Here is a 21,152-nt window from a genome sequence, read left to right as displayed (position 1 = left end):
GTGGGTGCCCAGAACATCTATTTCTGCAGAAGTGTATGTCCTTCTAGTTCTTAGGACCAGGAAATGTGAACAGCTGAAATGGAATGCTGTTTCTACGCTGACTGCCCTGGGACAGCCACCTCCAGTTCCGAGGGCCTTGATCTTATTAAAATGACAAGGCCCACCCATGTGGCCAAATGAAGGGCTCCATCTAGGGAGGGCATTTACACAGATACTGCCACTAACAGCCTTAGAGATAGGATTGTTGGGCTGGGAAGAGTCACAAAGGCCAGGCCCCCTACTGTTAACTCAGAGGACACCGATTGGCCAAAAAGGCAGAGCAGAGCCTGTCTGGCTGCAGAACAGGGTGGGGAGTCATCTTGCAATTAGGAGGCAACTCCTTTAAAACTTCCTTCAAACCCTGCCTTAGGCAAACCCGACCTCGAAGTGAGGCCCTCCCCTAAGTGCTGCTGGTGATCCTTTTTCTCACAGTGCTCTGACCCACTCACCGCCACTGCTGTTTACTTTCCTGCAGGTTCCTGTAACACACAAAGACCTTATGCACAGATTTCTACGTGCCTGTGTATCGAAGATGCCAGGCGGACCTAAGACATCACTGTTTGATGTCCGTTTGGTACATTTTGTGGGATCTGAGCGATTTAGGGACAGTTTTCTGGACCAAGGGATTTGCTCCTCATCCTCCTTTCCTGTCACCTTGAGTGTGGAGGAACTTGGAGGCTCATGGCCGGTGGCAGGCACATAGGCCTCTTGATCTAACAAAGACGTGGATAAGGGGCGCCTGGGTGGCTCAGTTAGTGTAGCCTCTGACTTCGTTTCAGGGTTGATCTCAGGGCTCATGATCTCCGGTTCACGAGTTCGAGCCCCACATTGGGCTCTGGGCTTCAGATCCTCTGTCTCCCTGTCTCTCTGCCCTTCCTCCGCTTGTGCTCGATCTCTCTCTCAAAAATAAATAAACATTTTTAAAACAATGTTCAAAGAACTGGCTGAGAGTGCAGTGGGTATTGATGACAGTACTAAAGGGGGAGCTCCCGTTAGCAAGCTCATCCTACAGATGAAGACACTGAGGCTCAGAGAGTTAAGGAACTTGCCCTAAATCACAAAGGTAATGAAGTGCCACACTCAGTGTCAAACGCAGTTGACCTCACTCCGTTTTGCGTCCTCCAACACCACTATTGAATTGAATGCAGTTACGGGGTTCTGCTAGCCCGTGTCAATGACCAGCTCTGTGCTGGTTCAGGGCAACGCTCCCCGCTGGTTGGTCAGAAGCCAGCATAGCCCAGTGGTGAGGCACATCAGCAACACCGCCGATGGTGGTACCCATTCCAGTAGGGACATACCACTTAATGAATTTTATGTGTCCAGTCGAAAACAATGGGTAATGCCCAGTGGACGCTGAGCCTCACAGGAGATATCAATAGGAAAATGCCCTGTTGTTTCTCTGGGAAATATCCTGCGCAACATTTTTCCTGTCTGACGCTTTACAGGATCACAGCAGACACCTGTGAGCATTCATTCCGAGCCAGAAACTGTTCTAAGAATCCGCCTGCTTGTCCATTTAATCCTCACGGTACTCTCACAGGACAACCAGCAACCATTATCCTCGCAAGGTCAAGTCACTATCCAAGATCACACAATGGTAACAGAGGCAGGATGTAACCTCAGCCGGTTAGGTCTTGACCACTGTGCTGTACTACTTACTGCCTGAGAAAAGTGTCTTTTTTTTTTTTATTTTTATTTTTTTTACATTTATTCATTTTTGAGAGACAGAGAGAGAGCACACGCGGGGAAGGGGCAGAGAGAGAGGGAGACACAGAATCCGAAGCAGCCTCCACGTTCTGAGCTGTCTGCACGGGGCCCTGATGCGGGGCTCGAACTCACAAACCGCGAGATCATGACCTGAGCCGAAGTTGGACGCCCAACTGACTGAGCCACCCAAGCGCCCCACGAGAAAAGTGTCTGTTCTACATGTGCCATCTTACAGATCATCAGCTGCAATAGAAACCATTATTACCTTATTTTTCTTATTTTTCTCATTTTTACTGACAGCATTATGTCCAGTGGGTGAGTCAGATTTGATATGAAATCACAACTCTTATGGTCCCCAAATTCCCTTGACTTGCATTTAAAATTAAGGTGTTCATTGATGAACCACAATACAAGGGCTGTTTATAGTCAGTTTTAACACTTCCCATAAATAGGTAACAAAACTCACTTGAAATGTTTTTAAAATTTTAATATTTAGAGGCACCTGACTGCTTCAGTTGGTGGAGCCTGTGACCCTTGACCTCGGGGTTGTGAGTTTGGAAGGCAGCTATGCTCACGACTATGCCACCAAAGCCAGCTCGGGGTTGTGAGTTTGAGCCCCGTGTTGGGTATAGAGATTACTTAAAAAATTTTAAAAATAAATAAAATTTTCAATATTTAAAGCAACTGTTACTGCCTACCCTCCACATTTCTTTATTATTATTATTATTATTATTATTATTATTATTATTTTAAATCAGATGAAAGCTGTGAACACTTTCTCCAGAAACATGGATATTTACATGTAAAAAAATCATACATTCACCTGTAAGGAATTCCCAGAGCCCAGAGGCCCATCCATTGACTCTAGTGAGAAGTTGTTGTTTTTTGAATTTACAAATGGAGAATCCTTTGTGAAGCAAATGTTTTTCCTCCGACTTGCATTTTATAACTCTCTCTCTGTTCCCCCCCTCTACACACACACATAACGTAGTATATTATTTCATGAACTGGCACCATCACCATTTTTTTTTTTTACCATCATCATTTTTTACCATCAGAGTAGTTTTCCCTTTCTAATATTCTACATTTCAAACAAAAGTTACTGTAACAAACCCTTCAATCTCACAAAACATAAATTAAACTAAGTTTTAGCTATATCATTTGGCTAAAATGATGCTGCAGCTAATGTGCGGGCCTTTAATTTTCAATCTGGACTTGCCTTTGAACTGATTTGTAGATTTCCTGAAGTATATGTTCAATATTGCTATGGTTTCCCCGTAAAAACCAGATCCATTGGAGGGGGCTGTTGGGATAGGTTACACCCTTGCTACAAAAGTAGTTCACCTGTTCTTCTAAGAGAAATACAAATCGTTGACAACACAGTTATTTCTTCTGGTTACTATTTGCAGGGGACTCTGGATTTAAAAGTACTTCATGCATACTTCACTTCCAGCATAATATCTAATTGATGGGTCAACACTGGATGTGAAAGCACAACTCTAGCCGTGATCGTATAGTGGTTAGTACTCTGCGTTGTGAAAGCACAACTCTTAAGATCCACAAATTTACCGGACTGCATTTTAAAATTAGGGTACTAACTGGGGAGCCATAGAGGCACCTGAGTGGCTCAGTAGATTAAGGGTCCAACTTTAGCTCAGGCCATGTTCTCATGGCTCGTGAGTTTGAGCCCCACTTTGGATCCCCTGCCCTTCCCTCCCTCTCTCTCTCTCAAAAATATAAACACATTAAAAAAAAAAAAAGTAATGGGGCACTTGGGTGGCTCAGTCTGTTAAATCTCCAACTTCAGCTCAGGTCATTATCTCCATGGTTCATGAGTTCAACAGTTCATGAGTTCCAGGCCCACATCAGGCTCTGTGCTGATAGCGCAGAGCCTGCTTAGGATTCTCTCTCTCCCTCTCTCTGCCTCTCCCCTGCTCACTCTTTCAAAATAAATAAATAAACTTTAAAAAAATTTTTGAAAAAGTACGATGAGCTAATTGGTGAGCCATAATACGGTATGATATGATATAGCTCTGAGAATAGGATGTTATTATAATCTTTACCCAGGATCACTTAGAGAGTGACCGTGTGCTTCCTCCTCCATGTACATCATCACCAATCCTCACAACGATCCTGTAATATATCAGAACGTCAATTTTACAGAGGAGGACACCGAAGCCCAACATCACAGAGCCAGAAAGTAGTCCATGATGGTTTGGCTTAAAAGTCTGCTCTTTCTTTGCCTCTCTGGCTATGGCCTCCATTTGGACTTGGACTCACGCTTATAAAGTATCCCCCGCTCTTGCAATAAGAAATGTTCACTGTATCCTTGAGCAGAAATGCCTTCACTGAAACTCTTCATGCTCCTAAAACTTGAAGCTGACAAAGGGAAGGGGATACTCAAGCAGAACTTAGCAGAGAATATTTTAGTTTGATGTTAGAGTAAGTAAGGAATTTGACTATTTATTTAAAGAAATTTTTTTAGGGGCGCCTGGGTGGCGCGGTCGGTTAAGCGTCCAACTTCAGCCAGGTCATGATCTCGCGTCCGTGAGTTCGAGCCCCGCGTCAGGCTCTGGGCTGATGGCTCGGAGCCTGGAGCCTGTTTCCGATTCTGTGTCTCCCTCTCTCTCTGCCCCTTCCCCAGTTCATGCTCTGTCTCTCTCTGTCCCAAAAATAAATAAATGTTGAAAAAAAAAATAAAAAAATAAAGAAATTTTTTTAAGTTTATTTATTTATTTAGAGAGAGAGAGAAAGAGAGAGAGAGTGAGTAGGGGAGAGGCAGCGAGAGAGGGAGAGAGAATCCCAAGGAGGCTTTGCACCCAACTCGAGGCTCGAACTCACGAAACAGCAAGACCATGACCTGAGCTGAAACCAAGCGTCAGATGCTTAACCAACTGAGCCGCTCAGGTGCCCCAGGAATTTGACAATTTAATTGTAGGCCTTTTTTTTTTTAAGCCTAAACATGCAGTTGGCATCAGATTCTACTTTTTTTTTTTTTGCCTCTGTAAATATTTTTTATTCCAGTATCATTAACATACAGTATTATGTTAGTTTCAGATGTACAATACGAGTCAACAATTCTATGCATTTCTCAGTGCTCATCAAGGTAAGTGTATTCTCCAACCACTTTATTTCACCCATTCCCCACCCACCTCCCCTCTGGAAACCCTTAGTTTCTTCTCTGTATTTAAGAGTCGGGTTTTTTGCTTCTCTTTTTTCTTTGCTTGTTCATTTGTTTTGTTTCTTAAATTCGACATATGAGTGAAATCATGGTACTTGTCTTTCTCTGACCGATGTATTTCACTTAGCATTATACCCTTTAGACTCATCCATGTTGTTGCAAATGGCAACAGGTCATTCTTTTTATGACCGCATACTATTCCATCGTACATGTGTACCACGTCTTTTTTATCCATTCACCTGTGGATGGACACTTGGTCTTACTTGGCTATCTAAATAATGCTCCAATAAACATAGGGGTGCGTACAGCTTTCAGAAGTAGTGTTTTCATTGTCTTTGGGGAAATACGCAGTAGTGGAATGACTGGGTCACACGGCAGTTCTCTTTTGAATTTTTGGAGGGACCTCCATACCGTTTTCCACAGTGGCTTGTACCCGTTCGCGTTTCCACCAACACACAAGGGTTCCTTTTTCTCCACATCCTCGCCAACACTTGTTACTTATCTTATCGTGTTTTTGATTTTAGCCACTTTAACAGGTGTGAGGTGGTATCTCAGTGTGGTTTTAATCTGCATTTCCCTGATGATGAGTGGCGTTGAGCACTTTTTTCATGTGTCTGTTGGCCATCTACATGTCTTCTTTGGAAAAATGTCTACCACGTCCTCCAGCATCAGATTCTAAATTGAGAATGTAATGCCTACGTTTCATATGCTTAAAAAGTATTTTGTGGGCTCCAAAATGAGTCATTAATTCAATCGTTCCAAAACGTATAACTGAGTCCAAGATTTTCTATTATCGGCCCACTCTTGCTCTGTTAGGTAATATAAACCTCTCCCGGAAAAGAAATGCCGCGATACTAAACCACCTGCCTCCACTGATGAGGAAGCAAAGCAAGACCTGGCGTTTTGCATCAAGAGATGATTAAACAACGGGGTGGTTTCAGTTTGTGTCAAGAGTCACCCCTCTCCCTTTGATCTGTACTTCAGCTAAGGTGCATCAAGGATCTTAAGGGTCATGGGAGAAGAGGGGCAGGGCAAGGGAGAAATTTCAGTCCACCTTGAAGTGTGAAGTGTTTGCTTTTCCCCAGACATCCCGTCTCACTTCCTCTCTCCTGAAAATCTACCCTCTGTGTTCCTGAATGAACCTGCCCCGGAATTGTCAGCTGCTCTTCCCCCAAAACTTTCAGAGGCTCAAAATGAAGTCCATGCTTTCTGAAATGTGAAATCTGTGTGCTCTGGGGCATGCTATGGGTTTTTTGGGAGGCTTCTCTGATTTTTTTGAAATGTGAGTTTCAGTTTTGTCACCAGAAACTAAATGCTAGGTCTCTGTACTATTGAAAAGAATCATCATAATAATTTTAATTGAAAGTCATGGCATCTTAACCCTTCAGTTACAGCCCACTCCTTTGTCCCTTACTCCTTGAATATTATCACAAATCCAAGATCCTACAGATAAGAACAGTTATGCAAAAGAGGGCTTTTATCTGATTTGGGAGGCTGAGTGGAAAGGGTAATGACGAAGATCTCCAGTGATTTTTCTCCTCTTAAATCTCTCTTCTTATCTTTTCTTTTGTTTCCCTCTTATGGCTTCATACCATTCATTAGCAATGCAGTAAAATTTGGAATTCTCTTCGTGCATCTTTGTGCTAGCCCCTAAATGCAAGGCCCTGAGGCCCGTTAATTTCAAAGTGATTAGCCAGAGCAGAGATAAGCCACTGTGAAACCAGAGCCACTATTCCAGGAATCTTTTCCCTACCTTTCTTAATTTGGCTAAGCCCAAAGTTTTTATAAATCAGCCATCCTGGAAATGAGCAGAGGTATCGCTAGTATCCTTCAGAGTCACGGGCTTTCTAGAACTCCGAATACTTGCCATTGTGATTTGAAGGTGACACTGATTAGCTACTCACTGTAGATGAAGCTAAGACATGGAGATATTGCTCTTTAATTTGTAGATGTGAGTTTTTTGGGAACCTGATAGTGTGATTGACACGTTCTCCTGCCCTGCCAACAGTGCAAGTCCGCTGCTCAAAGAGGGCAGGCATTTCTTTCTTCTTTTTTTTTTCTCCAAGAATAGAAAGGACTGCTTGAATCCTGGTTTCAACCTTTTCTGGGCTGTGGGCTCGCAAAGGTTCCCAGACCTCTCTGGAAATTCAGCGGCTATTACTAGATGCCAGAGGTACTACTCGTGTCCAGGTTGGCTGTAGGGAGGAGTACAGTTGATGACTTATCATAGGGCGGTCTCCACACTGTCCCCTCTTCGGGAGAACAGCAGGGTTCCTCTCTGAAGGCAATTTGCTCCCCCAAGGCATCCTTCTGCCACTTACTTTATCCAGAAGCTAAAGGAAGTTTACCTGAAGGGGCAATTTGATCATGTCCTTACAGCATGTAATCCTGTTACGTCTTTGCACATTAACCACATACTGGTTTTTTGTTTTTTTGTTTTTTAATCAGAAAGAAATTCGGCGCACCTGGGTGGCTCAGTCAGTCGAGCATCTGACTTCGGCTCAGATTGTGATCTTGCAGTCTGTGAGTTCCAGCCCCACATCAGGCTCTGTGGTGTCAGCACAGAGCCCACTTTGGCTCTTGTGTCTCCCTCTCTCTGCCCCTCCCTCGCTCATGCTCTCTCAAAAATAAATAAACATTAAAAAAAAAGTCATTTTCTCTCCATGGCTTCCATTTATCTTCCAGACTTGGTCACTGTCCTTGTCCTCACGCAAATCCTCTGTCAGCTAGCGTCTGTCACTAATGGACACTTCGGAATTTCAGGGCTTTTACAAGTTCTGACTCAGCGCATCGTCCTGTTTTGCTCACCCAGCCACCTGGAGAACTCGGTGGTTTTTAAGTGACCTTGTGCCTAGCACCGTGCAGACCACAGAAGAGGGGCTCAGTGCTGGCTAAGGAAATGCAGGACCGAATTCATTTTCACCTTAAAGCTTCCGGATAGCAAAGAGTTTCTATTGACAGATCCAGAAGTTGGGTGACATCAGGCTTAAGAGTGTTTCAAACTTTCTCCCACTTAAAAAGTAATTCTCAGAGATTCCATGTGCTCCCCTGACACTTTGACAGAAGCTCATTTTCTTATTTAAGAAATAGATCAGAACTGTGCGTAAAGAAAAAGCCCGAAAGGAAATCAGCAAAATGTGAACGACAGATGTATTAGATTGGTGGAACTATGTACTATTTCTTTTCTTTCAACATTTGAGTATTTCCTAAGTTTTCTATACTGTGTATGTGTTAGTTTATAACACTTCATTTAAATTTTTCTTTTTTTAATGTTTATTTATTTTTGAGAGAAAGAGACAGAGCAAGATCGGGGGAGGGACAGAGAGGGAGGGAGACACAGAATCCGAAGCAGGCTCCAGGCTCCGAGCTGTCAGCACAGAGCCTGACAAAGGGCTGGAAGTCACGAACTGCAAGATCATGACCTGAGCTGAAGTTGGACACTTAACCAACTGAACCACCCAGGTGCCCCTGTAATATTTCATTTTATAAACTTTATTTATTTATTTATTTATTTATTTATTTATTTATTTATATTTTAGAGCGCGTGCGAGAGCACGAGAGGGGGAGAGGGGGAGAGGGAGAGAGACAGAATCTGAAGCAGGCTCCACACTCAGCATGGAGTCCAATGCAGGGCTTGATCCCACAATACCATGAGCATGACCTGAGCTGAAATCAAGAGTTGGACGCTCAACCGACTGAGTCACCCAGGCACCCCTATAAACTTTATCTTAAAAGAAAACAGTTCAGGGGCACCCGGCTGATTGAGTTAGTAGAATGCATGACTCTTGATCTTGGGGTCGTGAATTCAAACCTCACATTGGGTGTAGAGCTTACTTAAGAAAAAAGAAAACAATAATAATGGAAGAAACAATTCACTGATCATCTGAACCGATATTTAAAACAGGCAAGCCTCTATTCTGCCTATATTCTCTTCCATAGTCTTTGTTATTTTATATTTTTATGAGAACTATCCTAATATCAGGTATACATCCAAACCACCACCACAAGAAGTCCTTTACTATTGATTATTGAGCAGCTATATTATTTGTGAGACATAAGAAATTATAGGAGGATGAAAAAGGGGCCAGGCATGGTTTTAGATGGCAGCTGGGGAGATGCCACAGAGAGGCACATATTTTAGGGATCCAGTTTGGAAATTCCAATATCCCTACTTCTCTTCCAGTGTTCGTTCCTGCATAGAGTTGAAACTGCCTAGATTATATTCGATGGCACATAAACACGTGCTGAAAGTAATACTTTGAGAAGATCTCTGCATTGGTGTCATTCGCATGAAATATGAGCGATCCCAGGCTGCAGAAATAACGCCAGGGAAAGAACAAAGTTGAGACAGGTAAGGGAAGCATTGCCAATCTGACTGTTGCCCTATTCCACATGACATTTTGTCTGTGTCTCCTTTTCCATCACTGCAAGTTGTCAAGGTATTTGTGGATAAACAGAGCCCCTCTCTCAGTGATCTGTCTTCTCGCACCACTCAGTTTGTGCACGGATCACTGCCCATCGTTGGTCAAACGGTCTAGAAACCTCAACACGCATTAAAACAATGACAACAAAAATCAAATGCAAATCTAAGTGCTACACGATGCAAGATATTGTGTCTGTGTCTCTGCATGGTTCCCTGTGGGCCCTGGATGAGCTGAGGTCCCACGGTCAACCTGAAAGATCCTGGCTTCTTATGAATTTTAAACTTCTGACATCTAAGGCCCTTCTTGGTTGAGTCCCAATCCAACCTTTGCAACCTCATCTGCCACTTCCATCCACCCCCACAAAAATCCCCGTCAGAAATGCCCATTCTTCCTTTGGTGGCCGCCCAGCTCCTATGCCACCTTCCTCAGAAGCCTCTTCTGGTTTCCCCCAGATTTTTGTTGCATGGTCTGCTCATGTGCCTGACTCCTGCGCTGAAGAGTCTGAGACTCTGGTAGAGATTTCCTGGTATGGGAGATGCTAAATGATTTTTTTTTTTTTTTTTTTTTTTTTGCTGCTAGAATATTAAATAAACACTTACTGAATTTATTTACATACATGGGTACTAGCACAAGGAAAAACATTTCTTTTAATCTTTAGTGCTCTGCATTCAGTGGTACTCTCTCCTCATACCTGTTACTCCTTCTCAGCACCTGATCTGGCAGGTGGGATTTCCCACCCATCCCAGCACCCAGGGAACCAATACTTTTTTTCCTTTATGGGCCCAGGTTATAATTTCTTCTCCTCATTTGACATCTGGCTTCCAAAGTTGGTTTGTTGTGACGTCATGGGCCCAGAAGGCGGCTGAAAATCAATTGACCAAGTGACAAATCTGCGTAATCAACTCTAGCTTTATAGTGAGTCTGAGAGGCAGAATTGTAGAAAAGGACTTGCTTGGGCTGGTCCCGAAAAATGGGCAAGAGCCATGATAGGGGAGAGGTGAGAAGGAACACTCCAGAGTGTGATTTTTCTCTAACACCACCACCACCAACAACAACAATCACGACAACAACAACAACAGAAAGTTTCAAAATAGATGACTGGCAAATGCAGGACACTTTTCCACGATATATATGCTCTTATTGTTGCAATTAAATAATCACCAAAACCTTTCGTCTTCATTAAACTCAGATTTCATTTGAGTAGCTGCTTTCTTCTCTTTCATTTCTTGGTAACACAGGTTCTACTAAAAGATGGCGATCTAGCCCTGAAGAAGAAATCTGCCTCCCTAAAGGACTCAACTTATGTCACTGGAAATTGGCTTGACTTAAATGGTAATCGGCTCATGCTGTCTCACAGCTGGGAATGGGAAGGCAAACCCCAAAATATTTGTTTACTACTTTTGATAACCTTAAAAAAAAAAAAAGAAAAGAAAAGAAAAAGAAAAACAGATGATGGTACATCCAGTGGACCTGGCTGCTTTGCACACAGTGTTCCTCCAGCTGTGATCTGAGAACTTCCTGCGCTGGCGGTGTTACCATGGTGATGGCAGAGCGGCGCGGTTTGTGTCCTATGGTACAAGCTCCAGGACCAGACCCAGACCCAGATCATATTCTTTGGGAGTGGGGCCCAGGAACCTAAATTTAAAAACCTGATGATTTTTGTATTGGTTTACATTTAAACACAAATGCAAGTGAATAAATCCATCATGAATGAAATGTAGCTCTTGAAACATTTTATTTTTTTATAGCACGTAAGGTCAGCGCTTCTGCTCAATCTGTGTATACTGGTATTCCTTCTTTCAAGCAAAAGTGCTACTTTATTTATTTATTTATTTATTTATTTATTTATTTATTTATTTATTTATGTTTATTTATTTTTGAGAGAGACAGAGACAGAGTGCAAGCGGGGGAGGAGCAGAGTGAGAGGGAGACACAGAATCGTAAGCAGGCTCCAGGCTCTAAGCTGTCAGCACAGAGCCCGATGCGAGGGTTGGACTCAAGAACCATGAGATCATGACCTGAGCTGAAGTCCGATGCTTAGGTGACTGAGTCACCCAGGCGCCCTGCAAAAGAGCTACTTTAAATGTCTGACATGTAAATACAAGAAAACCACCTAAACATCACAATTAAAAGCCAGAAACTATCAGATTGAATAAAAAGCAGCTAGATGTTACCTATAAGAAATGCATTTTAAATATAAATATACAATAAAATGAAAGTATGGAAAAACATATACCATGCTAACACTAAAAAAGAAAAAGTTGGTATGGTTGTATTAACATCAGACAATGAAGATTTCAGAATCCAGGGAAGAGACTCATTTTATAATGATGAAATGGTCAATTCATCAAGAAGGCAGGACAATGCTAAATGTTTATGCATCGAATATCAGAGCTTCAAAACAAAAACAAAAACCAAGGGAACTGTAAGGAGAAATAGATGAATCTACAGCTGAAGTTGGAGATTTCAATGTGCCTCTATCAATATTTTAGAACAAGTAGAGTGAAAAATCAGTAAGAAGACTTGGTCAATGATCCATCGCTTGACTGAATTGGCATTTTAGAACTCTCTATCCATCAATGGCAAAATATACATTCTTTTCAAATTCGAGTGTTCGTGGAACATTTGCCATGGTGGACTATGTTCTGGGCCATAAACAAGTTTCAATAAATTTAAAAGGATTAAAATCATACAAAGCATGTTCTCTGACCACAATAGAATTAAATTAGAAATAAAATCAAGTATCTCTGGAAAGTCTCCAAGTATTTGAAAACCAAGTAACATACTTTTAAATAACCCAAAAAGAAATATAAAGGGAAATTAAAAAGGATCTTATAACTGAATGAAAATGGAAAGGTAACATCAAAATTTGTGTAATGCAGATAAAGTTTAGGGAGAAATTTATAACATTAAATAATTCTAGTAGAGGGGCGCATGGGTGGCTCAGTTGGTTAAGCATCCAACTTCAGCTCAGGCTATAATATCATGGTTTGTGGGTTCGAGTCCTGCATCAGGCTCTGTACCCTAAGCTCAGAGCTTGGAGATTCTGTGTCTTCAGATTCCGTGTCTCCCTCTCTCTCTGCCCCTCACCTGCTCAAGCTCTGTCTCTCTCTCAAAATAAACGTTTGAAAATTTTTTAAAAATAATTCTATTAGAAATGGAGACAGGTCTCAAAAAAAATTACAGAATAAAGACTATACTTTCAGGGATCATGTCTATAGTTTGTTACTAAAAAAGAGGATACCCAGCTGAATTTGAATTTCAGATAAAGAATGAAATGTTATTTACTATAGACATGTCCCATGAAATATTTGAGATATGCTTACGCTAAAAATTTATTTGAAATGAAAATTTAATTGAGCATCCCGTATTCCATCAAATAACCTGTCTGAGTCAATGATCTCAGCTTATATTGAAGAAACTAGAAGATGGTGAAAAACAAGAAATCAGTAAGTGTTTAAAACAGTAAAGGGCACCTGGGTGGCTCAGTCAGTTGAGGATTTGACTCTTGATTTCTGTTCAGGTCATGATCCCATGGTTCATGGGATGGAGCCCCACATTGGGCTCTGTGTTGAGTACAGAGCCTGTTTGGGACTCTCTCTCTTTCTGTCTCCCTCCCTCCCTCCCCTGCTCCTGGTCTCTCTGCCTCTTTCAAATGTAAGTAAACAAACAAACAAACAAAAAACAGCAACAGTCGAAGTAGATGCTGGAAAAGAGAGGACTGAACAAACATCAGGTGTGAGACATAGAGAAGAGGGGTATAGACTCGAGAATTAGTGGTGACAGTGGATGGGAGACTCTGGACAAACCTGAGTAGAAAAGCCCAGTGAATGGCCCACTGTGTACTGAGTGGAACACGTTACCGTTCCATTGGGTTGACAGTGGAAAGAACATGGAACTAATCGTGGCCTACCCAGTAACGAGCTTCGTGACAGGCATGTGAAGCCATACGAGCCCCAGATGTCACATCTGTCACAAGGGTTGGGAACACTGGATCTCAAGTCTCTTCTTCCTCTAACGATCTCTTGGCTACATAATTTATACCTTAAAATGAGTCCTGCTGGGGGACATGCCTACAAAGTCTTTACGGTTTATGAAGCGCTTCCAGCACTGACCTCATTCACCCCTCGAGGGGCCATGAGAAGTGTGTGTTATTTCCCCTTTCCCTTTTACACCCAATGAAACTGCCCTCAGAGATGTTAAACAGTCTTGTTTAAAGTCGCACCAAGTTCAATGCCCTTTCAGCCACCTCGCAGCAAGAGGCAGAGAAGCCATGATCCCTTGCGGAGAAGGCTTTGGGCCCAGGGACAGACACGAAAGCTCTCTCGTGGAGTGAGCTGCGGTGAGGGGCACACTCTGGGTGTGCGAATGGCTCTTCATCTGCATCACAGCAAGGACTTCCAGCTCCCACGTTTGGAAACACTTGTGAAAGTGGGTATGGTAGGCTGGAGAATGCCTTTTCAAGATGCCTGGTGTTCTAATCCCTGGGATTTGGGACTATGCTACTTTATATGGCAAAAGGGGCTTTGCAAGTGTGATGAAATTAAGGATCTCGTGATGGGAGATTATCCTGGATTATCAGGGCGGGTGCAATGGAATCACAAAGGTGCTTTTAAGAGGGAGGCTGGAGGGTCAGAGTCAGAAAAAGCAGCGAGGACAGAAGCAGAGGTTGGAGTGACATGTTTGAACACAGAGGGAAGGGACTACAAGCCTAGGAAAACAGGTGACCGCTAGAAGCTGGGGAAGGCAAGGAAACAGATCCTCCTCTGAAAACTTCAGATTTCTGATCCCTGGCACTATACATTTATATTGCTTTAAGTCACTAAGTTTGTAGTAACTTACTACAGCAGCGATAGGAAAATCATACAGTAGGGAAAGAGAACATTGATATATTCACAGCATTTAAGGTTTTTAACTTTTATTTGTTTTAGAGAGAGAGCGTGCAAGCACGGGAGAGGGGTAGAAGGGGAGGGAGAGAGAGAATCTCCAGCAGTCTCCAAGCTTGGTGTGGAACCCAATGCAGGGCTTGATCCTACATCCCTGGGATCATGACCTGAGCCAAAATTGAGTGAGACGCTGAACCAGTGAGCCACCCAGGCATCCGACGTATTCATAAAATTTACTTTTTTTTTTTTAAAGTCTGTTTATTTGAGGCAGAGAAAGCGGGGAAGAGGCAGAGAGAGAGGAAGAGAGAGAGAGAATTCCAAGCAGACTCTGCACTGTCAGCACAGAGCCCGATGTGGTGTTCGAACTCACAAACCATGAGATCATGACCTGAGCCCAAATCAAGTCAGATGCTTAGCTGATTGAGCCACCCGAGCACCCCTGGGAACTGGGATTTTAGAAGAATGGATCTGAGTTCAATTGGAGGTTGGTAAGAAGAGGTACAGTAAGTTAGTAAAATATAGCTGATGCTTATACAAGAATTTTGTGTAAAATGGAGTCTAGTCAACTGTCACGTGGAGCCCAACTCAGGGCTTGAACTCACAAACTAGGAGATCATCGCCTGAGCCAAGGGAGTTGGATACTTAACCAACTGAGTCACCCAGGCACCCCTATTCATAAAATTTAAAGCCAAAGACGCTTTATTTTAATCATTTCCATACATTTATTTATTTTTTTTAATTTTTTTTGTAACGTTTTTATTTATTTTTGGGACAGAGAGAGACAGAGCATGAACGGGGGAGGGGCAGAGAGAGAGGGAGACACAGAATCGGAAACAGGCTCCAGGCTCCGAGCCATCAGCCCAGAGCCTGACGCAGGGCTCAAACTCACGGACCATGAGATCGTGACCTGGCTGAAGCCAGACGCTTAACCGACTGCGCCACCCAGGCGCCCCATCATTTCCATACATTTAAAACAAAGCGAAATGTGAACACACACAAACACAGCTCTCTGTCCACCGCTTAACCCACATAGTCCATCTGTCCCGTAACAAAACGGTCCTAATTTTGCTGTGGTTAGCAGATGCTGGTTAACGCAAAGACACGGTTACCTTGTTCACTCCATGACCCCAAAGAAGTCGGGAACAAAGAAACTTAAGACCCCTTTGTACCCAGAACTGTGCTCAAGCAAACAAATGCTGGGGCTAACTTTTATTGATGCAAACTCATTTCAGGGTTCAAACGGAGCAAAATATATGGTTTAAAATTGATCTGGAGGTTTTGATCCTTAAGGACGTCTATGCTCTTCTGCTCCAGTCTCAGATTTGCCACCTTTTTCTCCGTAAACACACGTCAACTTCTCAGGTGCAGATTTTTGATTCGGAAAAACCATTCTTGGCTCTCTGAAAATAAGTACTGTGATATCGGAGGAGTTTACAAAAAGGCATATGGGAATAAAGCTTCCTTTTCTATTTTGAAAACTTGTTGAACATTTGTTTTAGCCCAGCTCTGGCTTCGAGAGTAATCTGTTCCATTGCCCTGAGCATGAGTATGGTGATCATTCCAGTAGGTGTTAACAGACAGTGACATCATCTGGAAGCAAGAAATGGCTCTCAGGTTACCATATAAATTGACTTAAGCTTTGGGAAGGATTACAGGGCAGACCTCGGCTAAGTGTGGAGATGCCATTACGGCTAAATCAAAGGTAACTGTGAGGTCTGGCAGGCACCTGTCAACAGGTAAGGGAAGGAGGAGCCCACGAAGGAGACTTGAGTCAGGATTACATTCTCCAAGCTTTATTTTTATTTCAGGTTAAAGGGTCAGACAGAAAAGCCATTCGCAGTGATCTTTATTTATGGTTCTCAGAGGCCTGGTTGGTGAAGTGTCCTGAAGAAGAAGGATGGCTCAGGTGGGACCCCAGTTTCCCAGCCTGGCTGATGACAGACTGAGGGCCTCATGCTTTGTGAAAGCCCCGTTTTTTATGAATGTGCGTTAATGTTTGCAGGCACAACATGGGAACCCATCCTATCTGTTACCTCCTGTGCAGAGAGAGGTGGGTGTCCCCCCGCCCCCCTGCCCTCTCCTCGGCCACCTGAACAGACCAGTTTCCACCACCTGTCGTTGGCCTTTGAAGGACGGGTAAGGAGATACAAGCATTCTTGGCCGGCAAGCTTGGGCAGGGGAGATTCCCACACACTTCTCTGATGTTCAAAACTCAGTCCAGTGTTTTGTTCAAGCTTTCTCTTGGGGCAAGAACAAGACTCCATTCTTTGGAGACATGCAGTGTTTAAGGAAAATGACCAGAGAATAGCAGAGAAGCGAGGAACCCTGCTTATGACCCCATCCTGTTCCACTGGGCCACTTCCCTCTTGTTCTTTAACATTCATTTTGGCTCTCTCTCCCTCCCCAATCTGACTTCATGGTCCTCTGCTGTTTCACTTCCAGCTGACACAGGGGTGGTGGAGAGAGAATGGCTAGCGTGGAGGGGGAGAAAGAGAAGGTGAATGTCTATTTTGCCAGCTGAAGGCTGCAGGACCCAAGATGAGCTCCTCATCTTCTGGGGGCGGGACTCCTCCCTTGTGAGGCTGGACTGATAATGCCTGCCTCCAGTGCGGTGTGGTGGAAAATACTTGTTCTCCAGCTCATAGCCTGGCTGTCTCATGCTCATCCTTGAGAGAGGTCTGTCTGCCCTTGCTCATTCTATCCAAAGTAACCCTCACTTCACCTCCCTCCTCCCCCAGCCGGAGTGAAGGGACCTCGTCAGTCTTATTCCATAGAAGCAGCTTGATGGATATTTTTTGACTGATGCAGACTTAGCCAGCCTACAGGGATGGGTCACCCCAGACAGTCGGAGGGGCACAGCGTCACAGCCAGGTAATCCTTCCATGACACATATTTTACTATGAAACAAGAAGCTGACTTAATTTTCAATTAATGACACCAAAGGGGTAGAGGTGAGGAAGGGTGATCTATTCTTACAGGAACAGGCCAAGTTTGGCAAAAATATGAGGAACAAAAATACCAGGAACTATGTCTCAAGCATCCCCATACTTTGCTCAAGAGATCAAGAGCTCCCGGGAGCAGGCGATAGCTTATTCTAGTCTCTCTACTCCTGCATCTGGCACAGTACCTGCATCCAGGGGGTGGCCAGCAGAATGATGGGTAGATATATGAATCAAATGATTCTTTAAATGTCTTTGCAGGTGCAGATACATAAAAGAAAGATTCTCCTCTTTGTTGTCTCCACTGCAGGGAGAGCTGAGCGCTTTCCCCATCACCTCATGTCTCAGCCACCTGAGAAGACTCGTTCCCACCACTCATCATTGGTCTTTGAAGGACAGGTGGGTAGGTACAAGCATCCCTGACTGGCAAGCTTGGGTCTGACAGATTCTCACATGCCCCCAGGCAGCTAAACTCTAGTAAAGGATTAACTAACTGATGTGTTAGCTACTAATAAAGCGTACCCATTCCAAAGGACATTTCCATTTAGTCTGATGATTCTTGAAGAGACGTTAGCATGCAAAGCCACCAAGTGATAATGGTCAAATGAGTATATCAAATGAGTATGATGATAAAACCATCAAACTGGAACAGTGATTAGCCCTGAGAATCCAGTGGAAAGCATTTTTGTTGCCCCCAAAGAAACTCTGTATCCATTAGCAGTCACTCCCCATTCCCCCCATATAAATGGAGTCCTACAACATGTAGTCTCTGAGCATCATTCCTGCAACGTCATCCATGTTGTAGCAAGTAACAGTATTTCATTCCTTTTTACTGGCAGACAAGGTCCCTTGCATTGCTATACCACTTCTATTTATCCATTCATCAGCTAATGGGTTCTTGTGTTGTTTCTCCTTTTTTTGTTATCCCTTTGAAGTTTTTTTTTCAAAAACATGGCTCTTTATGTGTTTACTTACTTCCTCATTTATTTTTGCTTCTGCTAAATTATTCTCTAGGAACATAAGTGGGATTCCAGGACGAGAGCTATGAAGATATTGCTAGGTATAGTCATAACATTTTCCAGTACAAATGTACCAATTTATTTTTTTCCTTTTTTAGTTTAAATTTTGGTTCACACACAGTGCAATATTGGTTTCAGGAGCAGGATTCAGTGATTCATCACTTACATACAACCCCCAGTGCTCATCACAAGTGCCCTCCTTAGTACCCACCAACCATCCAGCCCATTCCCCACCTCCCTCCATCAACCCTCAGTTTGTTCTCTATGGTTAAGAGTCTCTTGTGGCTTGTTTCCCTCTCTTCTCTCCCCCGTCCCCCCAACTGCCCATATGTTCATCTGTTTTGTTTCTTCAATTCTGCATATGAGTGAAATCATATGGTATTTGTCTCTCTCTAATTGACTTATTTCTCTCAGCATAATACATTCTCTCTCCATCCACATCATATCCCTCTGAATTTTGAAGACACTTCCATGTATCTTCCCCTATTGACCAGTTATTACTGCAGTCTTATGGAATCCTGTGTGTGTGACTTCTAATTTTTACTCTATCATCTTTCAGAATATTCTCTCCATTCCTAACGCTAAAATTCTATGATAGTGTGCCCTGGCGGGTCATTTATTGTTATATATATATATATATATATATATATATATATATATATATATATATGGCACATCTTCTTTAGTCATTCATCTGTTGATGGACATTTGGGCTCTTTCCATACTTCAGCTATTGTCGATAGTGCTGCTATGAACAGCAAGGTGCATGTGCCCCTTCGAATCAGCACTCCTGTATCCCTTGGATAAATACCTAGTAGTGCAATTGCTGGGTCATAGGGTAGTTCTATTTTTAACTTTTTGAGGAACCTCCATACTGTTCTCCAGAGTGGCTGCACCAGTTTGCATTCCCATCCATGAGTAACTTTGGACTCCCCCAAAGCTTAACAACTAATAGCCTCTTGTAAAGTACTAATAGCCTACTGTTAACCATTACCAATAACACGAACAATTAACACATATTTTGTATGCTATCTGTATTATATGCTGTATTCTTATAATAAAGTAAGCTACAGAGAAGAAAATGTTATTAAGGAAATCATAAGAAAGAGAAAATACATTTTACAGCACTGTACTGTATTTACTGGGAAAATCTGCATGTAAGTGGATGTGTGTAGTTCAAACCCATGTCGTTCAAGGGGCAGCTGTACTCTTAATATATCTGCTTGGTAAGAGAGAACCGCTGGATAGCAGGTTATTTTTTTTCCAGCAATGACATTTTCTCTTTCCAAGTAGTTATTTTTCCAACTCAATTAATAATTAGATTTGAATCCTGTAACCCTACTGCATCCCGTTGCTAGAATTTCGGGGCTCGAAACACAAACCGTGGCAAAGTCCTGCATTATTTACACTTCAGTTGTTTCTTCCTAAGCATTTTAAGACTTACTGTCTAGGATTAATCTTATTTATGCACTGGAATATAATACAAAGTAGTGACTTAACTGAGTAGAGCTTTTATTTTTATTGAAAGTATGTATTTAGAAATCTGTTTTAAAATGCCAACCGAGAGGGGCGTCTGGCTGGCTCAGTCAGAAGAGCATGTGACTCTTGATTTTGGTGTCGTAAGTTCAAGCCCCACGTTGGGTGTAAAGATTACTAAAAGATAATAATAAAAAAATAAATAGATAAATAAAATGCAAACCTGGACTGATATGAACAGAAAAATGGTTTTGATACTCCCCATTTTATATAAAATCTTTATGGCAAAGAGACGCTGGATTTATAGATGCAAGAGTGTAGGAATGGTCGAGAATATGCAATTTTCCCGCACCATCTGAACACGCCCATTTCCTACAGAAAGCCCACAACCCACCACAGAAGAGGCCATCAGCAGATCAGCCATCCTGCCTATTTCGTAGGTGGAAACAGCAGAACAAAAGCAAGTTACAGCCTTCAGTGCCGTCATCAGTTACAGACTCCTTCAGGGGTAAGCTTGAGATTCGAAGTAAACACAGCTTACCTTTCACAGCAGCAGATTTTTAAGAAGCTAAATGAACACGCTTGCGGAGGTACGGCGTCGTCAGACCCTCTCACCGATTAATAACAAGATGCACCAGCAAGCATTTACTCAGCAAGTGGTCAGTGTGTTAGACTCCACGTTGGAGCAGGGGACACAGCAGCCCTACAGCCCTTGCCCTCCGTGAACGTGCTGATCACGGAGAGAAGGGGTCCCCGCAGGTGATCACCGGTGCCACACGGGCTGGGACTCCAGAGCTGGACGAGGAGCATTAAACAATTTTTAATTGTTTTTTTGCACACTGTGGACAGAGTGCAGCTGACCAGTCCCGTGTCCTGCTTGATTTACTTCTCTCGGAAGCAGGACTGATTCTAATCCTTTACATGCTACTCACAGAACCAGTTTTGTTTCTGAGAAGTTTAAAAAAACCTTTTCGGGCAGCTTTAAATCTCTGAGCAGCACTGTTGGCAGCTATTATTTCTTAGGGCTTACAGACAAGTCAGCTGTACAGGAGATTTATTTGAGTACCTAGCCTACCAAACCCAAATTGAGAGGGGAAAATTCCCTAAATTTAAAAATTTAGGGGCGCCTGGGTGGCTCAGTCAGTTAAGCATCCGACTTTGGCTCAGGTCACGATCTCATGCATGGTTCGTGAGTTCAAGCCCTGCATCAGGCTGTCTGCTGTCAGCACAGAGCCCACTATGGATCCTCTGTCCCCCACTCTCTGCCCCTCCCCCACTTGTTCTACCTCTCTCTCTCTCTCTCTCAGGATAAACATATAAACTTTAAAAATATATATTAAAAATAAAAGAAAATAATAAATTTAAAATGATGCTTGTGTAGGAGCACCCAGCTGGCTCAGTCAGTGAAACATGCAACTCTTGGTCTGTGGGTCGTGGGTTCGAGCCCCACAGTGGGTGTAGAGATTACTTAAAATTAAAAT

At 42.9% G+C, this 21,152-nt stretch overlaps 1 protein-coding gene and 1 pseudogene across 2 annotated transcripts in view; one reads left to right on the top strand and one right to left on the bottom strand.

Moving 5' to 3' along the window:
* Window positions 1–21,152, bottom strand: part of TEX37 (testis expressed 37) — a 63,316-nt gene that overhangs the window by 22,755 nt on the left and 19,409 nt on the right. The gene's annotated exons all lie outside the window — the stretch shown is intronic.
* LOC113597087 (uncharacterized) lies at window positions 12,542–12,659 on the top strand (annotated as a pseudogene).

This window comes from Acinonyx jubatus, chromosome A3 (assembly GCF_027475565.1).
Source record: "Acinonyx jubatus isolate Ajub_Pintada_27869175 chromosome A3, VMU_Ajub_asm_v1.0, whole genome shotgun sequence".
NCBI classification, from domain to species: domain Eukaryota; kingdom Metazoa; phylum Chordata; class Mammalia; order Carnivora; family Felidae; genus Acinonyx; species Acinonyx jubatus.
Note: the sequence above shows the minus strand (reverse complement) of the source record. Positions and strands in the feature narration are given on the sequence as shown.